Source organism: Miniopterus natalensis, chromosome 11, assembly GCF_054644295.1.
Source record: "Miniopterus natalensis isolate mMinNat1 chromosome 11, mMinNat1.hap1, whole genome shotgun sequence".
Taxonomy (NCBI): domain Eukaryota; kingdom Metazoa; phylum Chordata; class Mammalia; order Chiroptera; family Miniopteridae; genus Miniopterus; species Miniopterus natalensis.
In genome coordinates this window covers 30,766,599-30,787,990 of record NC_142091.1, presented here as the reverse complement: position 1 = coordinate 30,787,990, position 21,392 = coordinate 30,766,599, and the positions used below count along the sequence as shown (strand labels likewise).

The 21,392-nt window shown below is 37.8% G+C and overlaps 1 protein-coding gene across 1 annotated transcript in view; it reads right to left on the bottom strand.

Annotated features, from left to right (window-relative positions):
* Positions 1 to 21,392, bottom strand: part of DLG2 (discs large MAGUK scaffold protein 2) — a 1,615,022-nt gene that overhangs the window by 1,443,021 nt on the left and 150,609 nt on the right. The gene's annotated exons all lie outside the window — the stretch shown is intronic.

Here is a 21,392-nt window from a genome sequence, read left to right as displayed (position 1 = left end):
AAAACTGGCAGCAACCAAGGTGGCTTTCAGTTGTTGAATGGATAAACAAAAGAGTAAATCCATATGATGGAACATTCTTCAGTAATTCGAAGGAATGAGCTATCAGGCCTTACAAGAACATGAACGAGTCTTAAATGCATATTGCTAAGTTAAAAGGATATATTTTTCATTGTATAGTTCCATTTTTATAATATTTTAGAGGGGAAAAAAACTAAGACTACAATAATCAGTGACTGCTAGAGGTTCTGGGATGGAGAGGAAGATTGAATAGGTAAAACACGAGGTGTTGAAAATGACACTGTAAAGGTGAACACTTAGCACGAAGCATTTGTCAAAACCCACAGAACTTTACAGCTTAAAGAGTAAATCTTGATGTAGGCAACTTTTTAGAAATTGTTTAAGAGGTCAGGGAATTCCAAGATGAAATGCAGAATGTAATAAGAGAATTTAACTGTATTACAAAGGTAGGATGGTTTTATATAGTTTCTTTGTCTTTGGTTTTACAGTCTCTACTAATTTTCAAGTCATCACCTTTTTCTTCTACTGCCTTCAGTGAGGGTATTTCATATATTTGAAATGCAATAGGGAAAACGGGGGGATACACTGGAACTCTCTATACTACCTTAACAACTTTTCTATAAGCATTAAAACTACTCTAAAATAAATAGATTTTTAATTGTTTTTTTTTAAAGACATTGCACAATCACTGTTAGAAATCAGTCCAAATAACCCCCAAAATGAATGCTTTCATAAATCCATCTTCAGGTTTACAATGTGAATGAGATTAAAAATCATTCCACAGAGTTAAATTTCATAATCATTTAACATGAAATGTGTTTTTGAGGTCATCTGCTTCTGATACTATGGATAAGTGCTCTGCAGATTAACTAGGCACTGGATTGGATGGGATGCATGCTTTGAAGCATTATTGATGGTGCAGCAGATGGGGTAGGTCTCCAGGATAAATCTTTCTCACACACACACACACACACACACACACACACACACACACACACACACACACACACACACCTGAGCTGAGATCAGAACAGCTAGGAGACTGAAGTAACAGTAGTGAATGGATGAAAAGGATGGGATTGTTCTGAGGGCAGATACCAATTACAGAATTGCTATCAGCATATTGGACCTTATATCAGTAAGTAGAAGCAAGGAAGCAAACCCTTGAACTTTCTCATTGAGCCAAGATATTCAAGGGATGCTGAAGTAATTCTATGTCAGCGGCTCCCCACTGGCTACTGGCAGCAACAAAAGAAAATATTTTCTAAAGGAAATCTTAAGGCTGAAGGATTCTCATAGATTAGGATCAAGAAATGAGCTCTCAATCAAAGATCACAAACCAAAAATTAAAAAATTTTTAAAAAGGCTTGTCACTATGGGTGAAATTCACCAGGATCAACAACTTTAGGTTGAGATGACCATTTATTGTTGATTTTGGAATTTTCTCATACAGAATATAGAACTATGTAAAGTGTTAAAGAAATGATGCTCACAATTGCAAAGATAAGCAAATAACAAGGCTCCAGTAAGAATAAACAGGCAGAATGGGGGAAACAAATGCAATTTCTAAAAATTAGAAATATAATTCTTTAGAAATAGATTAATGGATGTCTAGAAAGATAGACTGATATGATATATAACAAATATAATAAAATGCTAATGACAGAATCTATGCAGTAGGTGCACAGGTGTTCAGTGTAATATTCTTGTAACTTAGCTGCTTGAAAACTTTCCTAATAAAATGTTGGCAAAGAAGTAATTATTTAAAGTTTAAAATTCAATGGATGTACCAGCAGACTAAACAGAGCAGAATGAGAAAATATACCCAAAGAAATTACCCAGAATGTAACACAAGAGGAAATGAAATGGAAAGTAAGAAAGCAATGGCAAGATATACAGAGGATAGATGAGAAGGCACACTTTTTTCCTAATAGCTGTCTTCAGGGAGAAAATAGAATAAATAGCAAATTATATTTAAAGCAATAATAGATATAAAATTTTTAGAACCTATTAAAATACGAATGCACATACCCTGAAAGTAACAGCTTATACTAAGGATAATAAAAGAGGGAAGGCGGGAAGGAGCGCAGGAAGAGGTTAACCAAAGGACTTAGAAGCATATGCACAGCCCATGGACACAGACAATGGACAGGGGAAGAACTTGGGAGGGGTGGGACCTGGGGGAGGGGAGTAAAGGGGAGAAAATGGGGGACATCTGTAATACTCTCAACAATAAAATAAATTAAAATAAAAAGCCTATGCCTAGAACTAGACATATAATAAAACTGCAGAATACCAATGTCAAAGCAAAGACCTTAAAAGCAGTCAGAGAAAAAACTAATCAGATTTCTCAATAACAATAATGAAAGCCAGGCAACACTAGAATAATAACTTCAAAATTTTGAGAGAATATAACTCTTTGTATAGGCTATGTTCCTTCGCAAATCATATATCTGATTTAAAATTAGAAATACTTGTCTCTAGAGCATATAAAGAACTCTCAAAACACAATAGGAAACCAAACAACCCAATAGAAAAATGGGTAAAAGATTTAAAGAGATATTTCACTGAGAAAATAATAGATGGCAAATAAGCCCATGAAAAGATATTAAACAACATAATTCTAAGGAGATGAAAAATTAAAACCACAATGAGTTATCACTACATATTTATTAGAATGGCTAAAATTAAAAAGGCTGAGCATATCGAGCACTCACAGGAACGTGAAGGAACTGGAACCCTCATACACTGACGAAGGGAATGGAAAACGGTACAACCACTTTGAAAACCAGTCTGGCAGTTCCTTAAAAAGTTAAACATACAGCTACTATATGATCCAGCCATTCTTGTTTTCATATATGTCCATATGAAAAGTCAAATCTGGAAGCAACCCAAATGTCAATCGGCAGATGAATGAATAAACAGATTGTTGTGTACCCATACAACAGAATACTACTCGGTAATAAAAAGGAGCTACTGATACCGACAGCATGGATGAATCTCAAAATAATTATGCCGAGTGAAAGAAGTCAGACAAGAATGAGTGCATCTTATATATTTACAGTTATATAAAACTCTAGAAAATGCACACTAACATATATTGACAGAAAGCAATTCAGTGGTTGCCTGAGAATTGGATGGGGGTGGGGTAAGGGGGGAACTGGCAGGAAGAGGTGAGCGGGAGGGGTTACAAAGGGTCAAGATGAAATTTTAAGGAGTGATAGATATGCTCACTACCTTGATTGTGCTTAGTTTCACTAAAGTCTATATTTTTAGGTGCCCATACATGCATATGTGAAAAAACATATAGGCCAAACAATGAAGCACATGAAAAGATGTAGTTATCTCAGTGGAAGGGGTAAGCAAAAAAAAAAAAAAAATGCGATAAGAAACAAACAAGTAGGTAGATACAAAATAATCTACTTCTAGATCTAGTGGTGATTTCAGAAATGTTTATTATTCTGTTATATACAAATTACATATATTCTTTCATATGTATTAAAATTACTTTTTTAAAGTAATGAAGAAAAATTGTTTCATAAATATTAAGATTTATATTTAAAAGTTACAAATACTCAAATTTTATGCCCAGCTACAACTTTATTCTGCCACTAGTAATAAAATAGCTGTGAAGTCATGTTTGAAAAATGTGTGAGAACAGAGGGTAAAAGCCACACAGATATAAATGCTTCCCAGACTTTTAAATATAATATGGGTTGGTAGGATATTAGCTAAGTTGACAAATGTCATAGAATAAAGAATTTAAAAAGTAAAATCCAAAAACTAAGGTATGTTTGCATTATCTGGTCTCAAGTATTAATTAAAAATAAAATAAGTGAACATGTTTGCAGATAATCAAGTTTCGAGATTTCTTTGCATCAATTTTAAGGCTGTAAACACTGTTTCATATGCAGCATTTGCAAGTTGCCAAATTTTGATATATTAGGTGTATAAATTATCCAGAAATAGAAGCATATTTATTATACTCATTTTAAGGATTCATACCAAGTTATACTTTGAATACAATGAATATTGGTAATTTGATCACATTTAGAAAAATGCTCTGGACAGAATTTCAATATTAAATTTGAAAATTTTCATTAATTTATAACCTCCAAACCTGATGAAGTGCTCAGTCTACGTAACTCCTTTGTCTGCTTACTCTTCCTGCCTAAGCGATGAGAGAGGAAGAAGGTGATCTTAATACCTTGCTGACCGGCTATTTCCAGCGGCTGGCTACTTTGCTCAGCAAGATGTTTAAAGTTACTTAAGTTAATGTAAGTGCAGACAGGAGTTAACCCATGACCAGTCAGCAACGCTTGGACACAGAAACATGAGTATACTCATGACTGGTCAGCTAAGTCCAATATTTCTTCATTTGAAGATAATTCACCAACCAATGCTAAATTTTACTTCTGGCCAGTCAGCATTTTATATATATATATATCTTTATTGATTCCAGAAAGAGGAAGGGAGAGGGAGAGAGAAACATCAATGATGAGAGAGTCATTGATCAGCTGCCTCCCGCACCCCTCCTACTGGGGATGGAGCCCACAACCCGGGCATGTGCCCGGACCGGGAATCGAGCTGTGATCTCCTAGATCCTAGGTCGATGCTCAACCACTGAGCCACGTCTGGCCGGACAGCATTGTTTTTTAATACCTGACATATATCTATCTGTTCATCACTTTCCAAACATCTCTTTTTGATACTCTCTCATCCCCACCACCACAAAAATCACCACTTTCTGTTCATTCCCACTGCCAGGCTTCAGGGCCTCACCATCTCTCGTGCACTCTTCCCTTCGCCCAGATGCCCTTTCCCACACATACAAACCCCACCTTTCTTTCAATCCCAGTCCCAGCACCATGCCTTGTATGAAGAATATTTGGCCCCAGTTGGTGTGCTTGGTGGTTAGAGCGTCGGCCTGCGCACCATGGGTTCTGGGGGTTGATTCCCAGTCAAGGGCACACAGGGGCATGTGCAGGAGGCAACAATCAGGGTCTCTCTCTCTCTCTTCGCCCCCTCCTCTCTAAAAACATCAATGGAAAAAAATATCCTTGGGTCAGGATTAACAACAACAACAATAAAGAATATTTGAAGTCACAGATCTAAGTATGAAATGTCATCAGCATAGAAATTATTCTTACTAAAACTGAGTTAAATTGAGTAGAACATGTGTGAGAGTAAGAACACCCATGCAGTTACCATCAAAAGGAAAAAAATGCTTGTGTGGGGTGTTATGGGAGGAGATAGGCAATGCTGTTCCTTCCCACTCCCACAAAGTATTGTTCAAATCTATTTAAGAGTTCTTTCTCATTGTACTTCATATTAGAAGTTGTTGTTCACCTACCTATTCTCAATTCAACATTTCAATTCAATAAGTAATTTTTAAGTGCCAAGCAAGGCCCTTAAGAATGAAGACGATAGTATCATTTTTTACATTTAGTAAACACAATGAAGGCTTGCTGGCTTTCCATGTATTCTTTACTATCTAGCATCATTTGTTACATTTAGTGGGCACAATGAATGCTTACTAATTTTAGTTTACTTGCATTCTCTCTCTATTTAATGCTGAAATAGAAGAAAAATCATTGAATAAAGTTAAATCTAACTGTGCCAGAATCAGCATTATCTGCGCCAGGTCTCCCATTGTCAAACAGCATGATACAGGGAATCCATAATAAACAGGATTGTCTTTTAAAGCACAATCTTAAAAACTTATGTACTCAAAATAATTCATCTTCCTCCAAGCAGAGACAACCTTTTTTCAATAGTGGTGCTATTTCTTCAAAAGGCCCTTAAGAACCCCCCTTAGAGATATGCCTTTAAGCAGCTGAGAAATTCATTTTGAATATCCTCAGAAGTGAATCTTTTTTTATTTGATAAAGATTTGATTTTTTTAATGGCTAAAATTCATCAGACAAACTGAATATAGTGAGTGATGGAGAAATGGATACCCTTTTGCATGACTTGAATTAAATTAAGGAAATATGACTCAACTCATGAAATGTTTTTCTTGTATGATTCACAAATTGTTCTGCAATTATCTACTTAACGACAGTAAAACAAAAAAGTAACAAGAACGCAGAATGCTTAACATATTTACATACTCTCCTATCCCTTAGCTCACAGGCTAGAAGAGAAGTGATGGGAAAGGCTCTCTTCACTTCCTCCCATGCCAGCCTTCACGTTGCTAGGGATAATATGATAGGGAGTCACCCCTCCTCCCTGCAAACCAGAAGCATCTTTGGAGCTTGTTATTGTTGGTTCATTTGTGTGTGTGTGTGTGTGTGTGTGTGTGTGTGATTGGCACATATGGTTATAACTCACCAAAGCTGTTTAATCCCCAAAATTCACTGAAATTAGCTGAGCATTTTTGCCTTAGAGCCTCATGGTAATCTTTGTAAGTGAGCCTTCTTATAAAACATATGTATTATGCTTCTTCTAGCATCCCTTGCTCTCTGTAAGGTTTCCCACATCACATACCTAATTATGAATTCACCAGAACAGTATAACACAGTTTTCTTGAAATATTTAAATCTGTTACAAAGTGCAGTTTTTGTGTTCCATTACCCTTCCTTGAACACCTGGCTCTGTTTGGGGAGCCAGATAAATGCTCATATCCAACTTCCTTACACTGCATCCAAATTCCATGCTTTATCTCCTGCAAAGCAAAATATATCATTACCCTGGTTCATTTGAGTCCAAGAGTACTAGACACTGAAGCACAGAAACAGAACTCCCAATAAAGACTATCAGTGGAGCAAGTATCCTAATCCTAGACCTCCAGCCAGACGAGTTTCTTTAAGGATATTGCTTGGAACTAGAAGAATGAAGTTGAATATGAGGAGTGGGCTATAGTTAAATGTGAATGAAAAGAAAATGCAAATTAAATTTCACAGCGAAAATTAGAGAGTGAAAAACAGGTTAGTAGTAGGTGGGAATCAGGTACCAAATTGGAGAAAAAAAGGGGCTCAACCGAAGCAGAGATGAGTGGGAGACCCAGTGTCCAAGGACTAATATGTGATCAAACCTAATAGATATGAAAGAGGGAAGACCAGAGAATGAGGAAATACTTGTACACAAAAGGTCCAGTTTGGGACATTGTTCCAATTGTCCAGATTTCTACAATGTTCTGATATGACTGGGCTCCGTCTATGCCTGGATAGAGCGCAGAAAAAGAATGCAGGGAGGGGAAGAAAAGGCGAAGTAGGGACGCAGAAAGGAAAGGAGGGGGGAGGAAAGAGGGGATAAGGGAGGGAATCTTGGTTTCAAACACTTTCCTGTACTGAAAGGACCGAGGGCTTTTTGGAGAAAGGCTAGCTCCAGGGCTAGAACCCAGAAATTATAAGATAAACCTGGGCCATTCTGTTGCATCAGGAATTAAAAAGTACTGAAAAATCATGGAATCAAATCAAAAGGACATCAAAGCCAGCCTGAAGGGGCTCCTACTGACCAAATCTAGAACAACTGAGCACTAAAATAATTAACAATAGTAATAGGTTATAACCTAGTGAATAAAGAATCCGAGAGTCCATTCTGACATAAATAAATGAGTGATTAAATGGAGGAAAAAGGAAAGCTCTTCTTTACAGAAGAATTCCAGCTACTAAATATAGAAGAAATGATGGAATCAGAAAATCATCAATGGACGTGCAAGTAGTGGGTAAAAATTTAACAAGGAACATGATGTTCCATAGTCTCATGGTATCTCCCCACAAATTAGAACAAACTTTCAGTAGGTGTCTCCTATTATCATGGGCCAAAATGAACATAGCATCAGTTCTGTGATATTCCCTGCAAAAAATGCATAAGCTGAACCTAATCATGAGGAAATGTCAGACAAAACCAAATTATAGGACATTCTACAAAATACTTGGCCTGTAATCTTCAGAAATGTCAAGAAAAGAAAAGCTGATGAAGGATTGCAGATTAAAGGGAACTAAAGAGGCATTATAGCCCTGGCAGGGTGACTCTCCCTCTCTCTCTCTCTCTCTCTCCCCCCTTCCTCTCCCCCTAAAAATCAATAAAAACATATGCTTGGGTGAAGATTTAAAAGAATAAAAGAGCCATATTTCATTTTTAAAAAAAGACATTTTGGAGACAACTGCTGAAATTGACCATGGACTGGGCATTAGATAATAGTATTGTATAGGTGTTAAATTTCCTGATTTTGATAACTACACTATATATATATATAAGAAATATGCTTGTTTTTAGCAAATATACATTGAAGTATTTAGTGATAAAGGGGCCAGATGTTCCCAACTCATTTTCAAATGGTTCATTAATAGTAAGTATATAAATATATATATATATATGTGTGTGTGTGTGTGTGTGTGTGTGTGTGTGTGTGTGTGTGTATATGTGTGTGTCGAGAAAGAGAGAGAAACACACATATATGGAAAATGATAAATCAAATAAGGCAAAATGTAAATAATTGGTGGGTGTGTAGTATGTGAGAACATGGGCCCCCTCCCAAGCTCCAACTGCCCCCCCGCCCTGTGGGAATATGATGAAGGCCATCAGTAAGCGAGCTGTGAGGCCTTGGGAGCCTGGCCAGCTGCTTCTAGATGTGAGCCTGGACTATAAACATCTGCAGAGAAATAGCTAGCGTTTTGATCTCACATAGCTTAGTGCAAACACGATTCCCCCGAACACCCCACTTGCTTTGTTTTCTGTACTCTATATAACCCTGAGCTGGGAAAGCCTAGGTTGGGGTAAACGTCACCAGCTGGCCGCCACTGGTGCACATGTAAGTCCTAATAAACCATGTCTTTCACAGCCAGTCCTCCGGGTTGTTTCTTTGGAATAGGCAAGCAATACACTGAGGTTTCCCGGGACCTCTGCTCTTTGCGTAACAGTGAGTCTGGGTAAAGTAAATATATAGGAGCTCCTTGTCCTATTCCAGCAACTTTTCCATAGGTTTGAAATTATATAAAATATAAAGTTTTTAAAAATGGTAAGGTGACTAGGAGATATCAGTTTAAGTATTAAATTGAGGAATGCTCAGTAGCATTGGTGAGAAATATCTAGAGGAAGAAGTTTCAAGTGCAGAAGTATAAAGTACAAAGCGCAGAATGTGATGGGAGAGGTAGCTCAGCGGAGCGTAAGTGAAGTCATATAGGAAAGAGGCAGAAAGCTGTTACATACAAGTTTTAAAAAGTAGCTAATTGAAACAGAAATTTTAATAGAAATGCAATAAGATGTGCCTAAAGCAACATGGTATGTTTTCCCTCAGAAAAAAAGGTTTTTAAAAACACAACCACTAAACCAATTTTAATTCAAAATATCTCTGATGAATAAGTGTGATACTTCAAGTTGCTCAAAAAACAGACACTAAATAAACTCAAGATATTGTTAATGCAAATCAGCTACCTTTTATCAGCACTTACACTCCCAAACCACCACCAGGTGTGTGTTATTCTATATCTAGGAGATAATTAACCTTCAATTTCACACCAATCATCCAAGATACAGGAATGATATAAATCTTCTCTATCTCACAAAGATTTATCACGTAAACTCTACAAAGCTTGGAAAGATAGGTCACTATAAGTAATCTTATGTGATCCTAGTTTTAAATTCCATATTCCTGCATGTCTCTTCACCTGCCAAAAAAATCCAAATATCTTCTAGTCTGATTAGGTATTGATATTGCTCACTGAGAGAGGGAAAGGAGGAAAGAAATTAGCATTTGTCATTTATCCACCATATGCTAGGCAGTCATTCTTTGAAAACATTCATTTCACTCAGTCCTCACAACCGTATTATGAGGCATTACCATTACACCTATTTTAGAGATGGAGAAACTGAGTCACTCAACATCACCAGGCTGTGCAGTGGCAGGGCTAGGATTGGAATCTGCATTTGACACAAAAGCCTATCCTGTGTGTTTTTTAAATATGGTTTTACTGATTTTAGAAAGAAAGGAAGGGAGAGGGAGAGAGAGAAACATCAATGTGATTGGCTGCCTCCTGCACACCCCCTACTAGGGATCAAGCCTGCAACCCAGGCATGTGCCCTGACCGGAATCGAACCAGCGACCTTTTGGTGCATGGGATGGCTGAGCCACACTGGCCAGGGCAAGCCTACGCTGCTTTTGCTACAACATGCTGCAGTAACACACCTAATGGAACATTAGGGGTTAACTAAATGGTATCAATGCTAAAACAAGCATATCTCATTGTAAGTGCATGACTAGAATATTATTTAGGAAATTTTTCAGATCACCAGATGGAAGGAAAATCAAACCTAAGAAACTCTTTCAGAAACTTTCCAAGGCCTGTTACCAAGAATACTTCAATCTCAACTGCACAGTGCTTAGCAGAAGCTATTTCATTTCTCTCTCCATCAGCAAAAACTCAAACAGAATGAGTTTGGACTCCAGGGACCATATCTTTCTGGCTGATGAATGCCAAAGGGAGGCAAGTATGTTCTGCATAGAGATAGCTACAGACTATCAGAATAGTTATGCTTAGAGACAATTAAATGCAAATAGAGGTTATTAAGGATGACTTTATTAGCATCAACACCTTCTCTGGTTTGCTTTACTCATGCTATGAACACAGGGTACTCGATAAATATTAGATAGGCAATAATATTGTAGCAAATTAAGGTAATTATCTGTAACAGAAAATAAGATGAAAGTAAAAAAGATGGTAAGATAGGTCTGAAATAGAAACCAGACTGTAGGGCAAATAAGAAGAAAATAAGAAGGTAGAACAAGATGGCAAGATAGTTAGGAAATTAAAAACCAGGCTGTAGGGGAAACTTCTACTGTCAGGCACATAAGTATAGATTTATTTAATATTCTGTTTAATGGTGATTTTATGCAATTTTATAATCAATCCAATTAACCAACTCAGATGAGGCCAGAACAGCATTCGGTCTACAGGGAGATGTTATCCACAGAGATACGTTAAATAGGAAAATTAAATTTTTTCTCTGACATGCAAAAGGGACAATGTTCCTCTCGTCTCCTCAAATCTGGTATAAAGAGATTCTTATTTCAACTTGCCAAATAGTTTTCTGTGTCCCAATTTGTTCTTTACTTTTTTCTTATTTTGGACATACAGTTCTGGAATCATAACACAAGACTCTATAGACTTTTATTCATAAATACCAAAAGCTTAGACTCTTCTTATGTTTAACATGAGGTGAAGGGTATTCCTTTGGCAGATTAAACATCTAATGTCAACTAGCACTTGAAAAAAGTGTCACATTCCACTGCTCCAAAAAGACTGATTTAAATGGCAGTCTGTAATCACTTCATTTGGAATCGGTCCAAGAAGTGACAGCTGATGGCTAATCTCAAACAGAACATAGCTCTTCAGCACTGGTGTACCAATTTATCTGAAAGATCAATTTCAGATTGTAAAAATTATTGAAAACATACTCCTATCAAATTTATGATAACATTTTATTATAATTATGATATCATTTCCATTACATGTAATTACATGATTCTACATAAATGGCTTCATTATAATTTATTATAGTGTATAAATTATATTAATTATGTAAAGTTAATTATCATACACACCATTATAGCACAGGTATAATTATATCCATTATGTTATATTAAGCTTATGACCCACTGTATAGAGTAATCTTAAAACATTGTACTTCAATAAAATTATGGAAAACTAAAGTCTAGAGCCATTGGACATGTCACCTCCCATTCTTCCCAACTTTGCCAATATCTAAAGAGTTTGCATAAGAGAAAATTTTATGTCCAAATACTGAAGTACAAATTAGAAAACATGCTACCCTATGTATTTAAGCTATAATTAGCTTACTTTTATATTGGCTAAATAGTGTATACTGCCTTTTGTTCTGAAATGACAGTGGAAGCCAGTAATATCGATGGCTGGTTTTCATGGAACAAGAGCTACCCAATCCATTGCAGTCCCCAAGGTGACGGAAAGGGCTCTTCTCTCTTAGGCTACCTAATATTGTGCAATAACCTTGAAATGGCTGGGAAGCCACACCAGACCCCACAAACAAAGCAGAAGGCCATCCTGCCTATTCCCAGACAAGGAAAACATCATGCTCGCAGCTCCGTTCACAGTCTTTGGACAGTAGTAACACTTGCTCCTGCTTTATTGAAAAATACGTCTATCAGCTCCTCCTCCTACTTTCCTATTCCTCTTCTCGTTCCTATCTTCCCTTCCCCTTCCCCTTCCCTTCCTTTCCTGGAAAATTTGGTCCCAAAGGCCTTGGGTAAAGTAGAACAAGGTCTATCCTGGTGGTGGTAAAAGAAGCTATGGGGGCCCAGAGGAGGGCAGCAGAGCTCAGGCAAGGGGAGGAGAGTGACTCCCCGTGAAGGAGGCCCCGAGCAGGTACAGAGCCTGACAGAGTGGGGAGGGGATTCTCACAGGGAGGCAGCCTGTGGGGAACTGCTGAAAATAAAACAGGTTGAAAGGAACCAAACACTTAGATACTGTTCAAGCACAGTGCCAGAGCCTGAGCACTGTGAGGAGCGCACCCATGCTACAGGAAGGGCCTGGTTAGGGAGAGGGGTCACCGATGCAGGATTGTGGGAGCCTGTGTTTGCTGGGGAGCTGTTTGTGCTTGGGCAGCAGTGATGACAGAAGATTGGTTACGTACAGGGAGGCTGATCAAATAAGTAAATAAACTAAGGGTAATGACGATCTATTAGAAAAGGGAGTCAAAATACAGAAACAGAGAAAACCGCAACGTACTATATGGTGTCAGACCGGATGGATCTGGAGGCATCAGTGTGAATTCATGGTTTTGATCAGATGCAGAGATTAACATAAGATGTAAATGTGTATGTGTATTAATACACACAAAAAGGAAAAGAGAAACTTCACAGCGAAGAAGCCTAGAACCGGAAACCAACCTGAACCAAGTGTTCAACCTGAACATCATCAGTAAGTTGAACGCGTACAATCAGGAGCCACCTGATAAGATGCACCGAAAAGAATCCAGCCTTACTCTTGTAACATTCCTGCCTTCAGAAGTGTCAAAGTCACAAAAAACGAGCAAAGGCTGAGAAGCTGTCCCCGAATTAAGGAAACTGGAAGAACGTAACGCTGAAAGGCAATATGTGATTCTAAACTGAATTCTTCACTATAAAGCACATTTTATTGGGACGTCATTAATTTCCTGGTTTTGATGGCTGCATTGCAGTTATATGGGAGGATGTCCTTATTTTCAGGAAATACGTACTAATGTATTAGGAGGAGATGGAAAAACAGGTTGACCACTTACTCTCAAATGACTTGAGAGATAAAAAATTTTGTATTATGCTCTCAAGTTTGAGATTCTTTCAAAGTGTTTTTAAATACATTAAAAATAAATTTTAAAATTATTTTTAAAAAAGAAAAAAGAAAGAAAATTATATCCAGGAAACAGAAGATGTAAATTCTTCCTGGTTGTCTAGATGAGGCATCTTACCTAACTTTTCAAAGTCAATAGTCTATTTTCATGTGAGTAATAAGTACCATTCATCAACCCTTTACCATAGCATTGTATGTACATGATCTCATTTACCATTCAAACAATCCTATGAGACAGGTACTATTACCTACCCATTTTACGAAGGATAAACTCAGGAAGAGAGAGGTTAAGATGTTTGCCCAGTTTGCTGAATTCATAACTGTTGGACCCAGGATAGGACGCACAGATGTATAACTCCAAAGCCTGTGGTCTTAACTACTACAAACTGCCATTTTATGTCTAGAGTGATTGTCATATTTGCTCTGTTTTGTTCCAGCTTTACAGGGATTTATTCTACATTTATTAAGGACATATTATGTCTGGTTTTGGAGATATGGCAGTGAATTAAACAGATTGGTTTCTGCCGTGATAAAAACTAACAGTCTAGCAAAAAAAGGAAAGAAAGGAAAAAAAAACACACAAAACCACTAAACAAGTGAGGCAAAACATTTAACACCTTTACCTTCACTTCTATTTTGCCCTGTAGATTCCTCACTCTGAAATATCTGAAGGGTCTAAATTAACCTTCAAAGGCATGTGGACCTGAAAACTTGGCACTGTCCCACCAGCTCCTCAGGGGACAACAGATGGAATTACTGAAGGAGAAGCTAAATAGACAGGCAGAATAAAAGGAAAGAGAGGTAGTAAGACCATAAAATAAAGACCCCTTATGTCCATCAGAGGTGAACTCTATTAACAGATAGATGGGAAAGGAAAACAAGGATTTTGCAGCATCCATGTACATTCATATTGTCCAGAAATAAAATTTTCTTTCTGGACATAATAAGGATACATGTAATGGTTTAATCAAGTTATTATTGAAGTGTCATAAATGTCAGGCTAGAAGAAGTGTAAGGTGTTATCAGAATGCATGATAGAAGTCCTATTCTAGGGAGTTTGTTTCCCAAAGGAAGGAGAACTTTCCACTGAGGTCTAAGGACGACTACGCATTTTTAGGCACGAGAGTCTGGGGACAGGGGAGTGGAAGGGATGGAGAACGTGCAAAGGCCTGAGGAGGAGGAAGTAGGGCAGGGATGGTACAGAAATCCCGTAGAATAACAGGACATGAGGCTGGGAGGCGGGCTGTCCATAGAGTAACAGGACATGAGGCTGGGAAGGCGGGTGTCATATTCCATACCTGAATTTTACAATCTTGAGAGCAGAGATCATAGGAGTAAATTTTGTATCATCATTGCTAGGAAGACAGTATACGCTCAACAAATGTGGAATTAAAGAATCAATAAAAAGCTGGATATATGCATGCATTAATAAGTGAATGATTTGTTTGCTGGGAGTTTTTTATTGCTGCTTTGATTTCATCAGTTGTCATTGTCCTACCCATGTTTTCTGATTCTTCCTGATTCAGTTTTACATGATCTCACTCATTCATATGTGGAATCTAATAAACAAAATAGACTCAGGAAAAAAATAGATCCAGAAACATAGATGCATGGAACAGACTGATGAATCTCAACGGGGAGGTGGGGGTGTGGGAAGAGATTAATTGAAGAACTTATATGCATATATGCATAACTGATGGACACAGACAATAGTCTGGTGAAGGCCTGGGGTGGGGGGCGCGGATGCGGGGTAGAGGGGACCAATTGGGGGAAAAAGAGGGAACATCTGTAATACTTTCAACAATAAAGATAAATTTAAATAAACAAATAAGAGAAATGAATGAGCAAAGAGTATATATGGTGCAAAAGACAGAGGCACAGAATTGCTGGCATGAGCTACAAACAAAACATTGAATGGACAAATAAAAAACAGAAAACAAGCCTGTGAGTATGAATCATGCAGTGCTAGGATTGTGAGAGGGCTGAGAATCAACTTATTGACTCCTAGGTGTACAAATAAAGGAACTGGAGCTGGTGAATTAAGGTGACTTCTCCAAAAATACAGATCCAGTAGTGACTAAACCAGGGCTTGAATCCCCTGATTCCCAAAGAAGTTTTCCACTACAGTCATGGCTTGTTCTGTACCTAGAAACACAAGAATAAGCTTATAACAGTCACTGAGCATGCAAATGCCAAGCACATCAAAACCTTATCCCTACGGATGCATAACTAGCAGCTGCCACAATCTTTCCAGTTAGAACTTTAGAACCTAACTTCGGAGATCCAAGAGAAATACCCATCCTGCCCTGTCATCAAATTGATTCATTGGAAGTTTTAAAAAAATCACTGTTACCATTTTCTTGTCTTCCTTTAGCCTAAAAGAATTAATACAAATGGTACAAAATGATCTGGAGAGCAATTGAGGTCAGACTGTCAGGGGAAGAAATCTCTCCAAGCAGCTGCATAACTACCTATAACTCACAGCAGGTTAGAGTCAATGGAATTCTGAAAGGCTGACTCCACATTCTGTTCCTCTTTAGGTTACTTACTACTGTTTGTCAGAAACTTGGACAGACTCGAATCATATATCACAAATACAGGTTTTTCCCTGAGTGACCTTTGTGTAGTCTGTTGTTTTATTTCCAAGCTTTCTTTTTTCTCTGCTACCAAAATTCACGAGCAACACTATTACCTAAACAAACAATATATATTTGGCTCATTTAAGCATCATATTTGTTATTAATCAGGGTATTGCACTTGGGCTATTTTTTTTTCCATAGACCCTGTACTGATCAATCATGGTAGGTATGAGTTACACCCCCCTCTTTTAGGAAGCATTGGAAGGCCTGCCAGGCCTACATTCCCCTTTGGAGGGACCTCCTACATATAAGCTATCTTAGAGCCTGTCTGGTGATTGCTAAGCACCTCACCCCAGATCAGTCAATTGCTAGACTGGCCAGTAGGCTATGAAATAGCCTGATATAAGAACTCCGCCTTACAAAAATGGTGATAGGCTAAACCGATCCGATCCTTTCACTTGAGAAGTTTTTTAAAAAAAAAAAAAAAAACACAGAAAAAGTCAATTAATATAATGATATGAGGAACAGAAGCCAAAACACAGAGTTTCACTTAGCACAGTGGTAGACATTAGAGCTGGGAGTGTTGCTTCCAAAGGTATGGCAGGATAACCTAGTAGTTAGTAACGACAAGAAAATGACGATAATTTATTAAACCCTCACTGTGTTCCAGACATGATAAGAAATTCACATGCATTATTCCACCTCTACCATTCACCTACCTATGAGGTAGTTTCTCTTATGATCTCCATTTGAGAAAAGTGAGGCAGAAAGTTAAGGAAGTACACAGTCACTCCTGTAGTAAGGATTCTAACCCAGACTTGTTTGATTCCAGAAACCCTGTTCTTAACCGTTGTCCTGACTTAGACTTGTTTTGTGTCTGGAATGACATTTCAGGCTGCATACAGTGTTTAATATCCCAGTCTTCTTTGCTAACACCTGAATTTGTACAGCAAACACTCACTACATAAGGAAAGGGGACCTAACTTGTATGCTCCAACTTGATTTTGGAGTACCAAGGCCTAAACTTATGTTTTCCAACCTTCTCATTGTTACCTACTCAGATTTATCTTAATCACACCTCTGGCATCTCACTCTGCATCAGCTTCATCATCATTCTTTATTAGTTTCGGTCATGGGAAATGTTGATAATATAGAGGGGGGGAGAGAATATTAGACTATCCCAAACTATATATAAATATCTTAGTCTATGCAATTCAACAAACACTTATTAAGTGCTATCTACATGCATGCAAATGTATACATACCCACGTGTGCCCCCCCATCTGACCATCTACTTATTCCATATAACCCAGGTTGATACAAAAATCACAATGCAGCATAACTATGTGTTATGCTCCTGTCTCTCAATCTCTGTAACTTCTGTCACCACACTGCAACATATCAGAGTTGATGGAAAAATCAGCAATTGTGTATTTATATATGCAACATGGGGTAGTGAAAAGATTCAGAGATCTGAGTTCTAGTCCCAACTAACATTAACTAGTTATCTGGCTAAGGTCATATTACCTCTTTGATTGCAGCTTCCTCACCTTTAAAATTGGATGACTGAACAAGATAAAATCCAAGACACTTTTAACTATGAAGTTCTGCTACTTTTCATTTACTTTTGTTAACAAAGGGGTAAAATTAATTGACTGTATTTGACCAGACAGAAATAGGTACGCTCTCCAAGTATGTACAGGTCAGTTTCCAGGACTTAATAAAATAGTATACAAACTATTTTACTGATAGTTTTCAAAAATCATTTTTGTGGAAGGTTGGGATCAGACCCTTTAATCAACAAAATGTTAGACAAATACAGATGAAAGAAGGAAGAAAAAAAAGGAGAGAGGGAGGGAGGAAGGAAGATCTGTTGAAGAGAGGGTGGAGGGAGCCTAGTCATCAGACCCCTCAGATCCTGAATGAATGAATGATCATGTATTATGCCAGGTATTATGCCAGGTATTAACTGTGTATCTATTTTAAAAGGAAAAAATAGAAGTAGAAAACACTATCATGTTGGCAAAACATTTTATTACAGACTTATTTAAGAAATTAAAAACATAAAACAAGGTATAAACTACTTATACTTCTAGCTCTTATACAACTACAAAAACTAAAATTTAAAAATTAAGTCAAAACCACACAATAAGTAAACTTAAAATTAGCATTAATCCAGTGTGAGGAATGATCATCTTTTGCTGAAACTAAGCTGCTACTTCTAGCATAAAGGATATGACTATTATGGTGCAAATTATTTTGTGTTAACCATGCCTTGATGTCAGTTGACCTTAGCTGGGTGCAAAGCGGTGAATGCAGATTAAATCCACCTGGTTCACTTTACAATAGGCTGTCACATTTAAAAGATTACTACTTGTCTCCAGTGAATCTGTAAACACAAGCCCCAAGTGCAGGCCTTCCAGGAAATCAAGAGGCAAGGCACAGCTATAAAGTGGTTACCCAGACATCACAAATAGGTTTTCAAATTTATTTCTTTTATACTATGATTGAGAAGAAAACACAAAAATGTTTTAAATGTCATAGACAATTTGTAGCCCTTAGTGTAGATCTAACTCCCCTCCACCCATGGACCCAGTTCCTCTATTTTCCTACATCCCTGAATCACAGGTGAGGAATGCAGAGAGGGACCTTCTTCCCTTTAACACTTTAGAATGAGACAAACGGGTTTGAGTTCCAGCTCTGCCACACACCAGCTGTGTGACTTTGGACATTTTACTTAACTTTTACGAGATTTGAATTCCTCACATAAAATGGGAAATAATACCCATCTCATAGGATTATTGTAAAAATAAGTTAAATTGCATATAAAATAGTGCCTGGTAGAGAATAGCTCATAGATGTGAGTGTGCCTCCCTCTCCCTCTCCTGGTTCCATCTCTCCCATAGGAAGGTAGGTGTTTCCCGTTACATCACCATTCACGATGCACTTGTTCTAAAAATATTTATCAAGCATTTTCTGTGTACCTGTCACTGATCTATGTACTGGGAACATGGCAAAGAAGAAGGCCCCTGCTTTCATGGCACTTAGTCTATGGCATGCCTGACTCAAGTGGAGTGAGAAGATAAGCATTTTAGGTGGATATTAAGGAAATACACCTAGTCCTGGGTTCTGGTCTCCGAGGTGAACTACAAACCGTCTGGATTTACTTGTTTGCTTCCAGGTCGAGGTCCTGAACAGGCCTTCTGACTCTTTAGGAACTGTGAGTAGAAGCGTGGCCTGTTGCAGGTCAGTAGTTGATACTTTTCTAATTTAGTTTTATCTTTAACCTGAAGGCTGAAGATTCCCAAGCCCTAAATCTGATTTCAGTAGTCTCCCCTTATTCGCGGTTTTGCTTTTTGAGGTTTCAGTTACCCACGGTCAACCATGGTCCAAAAATATGAGAAATTTCAGAAATAAACAATTCATAAGCTTTAAATGGCATGATATTCTGATTAGTGTGATGAAACCTCACACCATCTGCCTACGACATGACTCATCCCTTTGTCCAGCACATCCGCACTGGTACACTACTCTCCCTTAACTAACTTAGCCATCTAGGCTATTAGATCAATTGTCGCCTATAGCAGCACTTGTGTTCAAGTGGCCCTCATTTTACTTAGTAATGGCCCCTAAGTGATGCAAGAATAGTGATGCTGGTAATTTGGATAGGCCACAGAGAAGCTGTAAAGTGCTTCAAGTGAAAACGTATGTATGTATAGGATAAAATATAGTATATATAAGGTTTGTTACTACCCTCCGTTTCAGGCGTCCACCGAGGGTCTTCAAATGTATCCCCGCACGTGGCTAAGGGGGAACTACTGTAGCAAAGAAAAGGGGCCTTTTGTACTAATGACAGTCCTGAATTTGGGAATTCATGACAAAGTGAGTACAATCTCAAGAAGAAATGCAGAGACTGCGGGGAGGGGAATAAAAAATACTACAAGAAATGAGCAAAAATGGAACTGAATAAACTACTGCAGGTAATGACAGGCTGACCATCCATACAATACAGTGAAAGGAGAGGCTGACCTGTCCCTGGGCACAAGGCATGTGCTCTACAAACATTTGTTAAACAGATAAAGAAATGCCTGTGACTGTGATCTGTCAGAATGACCTTCCAAAACCAGGACAGAATAAAATGAAAGGAGAAACTAAAAGTACATAGAATAGAAATCTAATAAATGAAACACTTGAGACAAGTAATAAAAGATTCTTAGAGCTATTGAAATAAAAAGAAAGAAACAGGGTGTAGAGAGGGGAGGGAAAAAAATAAAAATTTCTGCCCAGATTCTAAGCATGTGAAAAAACTCCTCTTTTAGTTAGCACAGAATTTAATTATGAAGAGAATTGCTTTATATGGAAATACTTTTTCTAGCATTTTTTAGCAGACTTTGGCTAGCTGACAGCAGCGATGGGCCAAATTCATAACGAGGTCATTTTTCTCTGAACCATGATGATCTCTCTGCTCAATTTCACAGGAATATCGAATCATCCACGGCATAAAATAATTTCTAAGGGCAATGGGGGAAGGTGTCTTCTGATTCTGCAACAGCATTGATCCAATGCCATAACTGTGAAAATAGATTCTCTACTAAGGACACTGATTCAGCCCCTTATCTATTTACTATCTAGTCTGGCCCCTTATTGAGCACAGTTTTATTTTTATTTAATTGAATAATGAAATCGCTGACATTTAGGCTTTCAATGTTTTTGGTAGAGAAGAGAAAGCAACAGCTTTTGGAAAACGCGATTATTGTAAAAAGAAATTCCTAACAGGAAGAAAAGGAGTATTATTTTATTATTATTTGAAAGCTCACAGATTCACAAAGTACCCTGGTTGCCCCTTCACATCCATTCCCCACTTTTCCCTTCCTTGCTCTGCACCCTGGGATGCTGACTTCTACAAGACTAAGCCACTAAGATTTCTTGTCCTTTTGGCTTCTGGTTGGGACCAGCTAATACGAGGCTCTAGCAGAAGACCAGAGAGTAAGAGGAGAGAAAGGCCAGGGCAGTTATTCCACCAACTCTCTCCCTGCCAGGCCAAGGATTTGGCAATGGCTGTGCTCTTTTTCCTAAGGCCACAGCTCCTATCAGGCAGCACATCTCCTATGGCTGAAGCTCCTACTGAATCTTGGTAAAATATTGCCTCTCAAGCCTAAGGGTGTTAATAGCTTCCAATTTCTTATGGTTTCCCTTAACCATGCCTATTCTGTGAATAATCCCTCCATGAAATTATATTCTAACCAATTTCTGGGAGTATCATTTGTTTCCTGCCAGGACTGACTAATACACAAAATTATTTAACTTTATTATGCAACTAACTGTAGCACTTATTGAATGTTTTTTATATGGTAGACTCTAGGCTAAGTGCTTTAGCTGGACTATTTTTCATTTAATCCTTACACAAAAAGATACTGTTGTTGTTAGTATTCCTATGATAGATTACATTATTGTTCATACATAGTCCCTTCTTCCTCCTCAATTC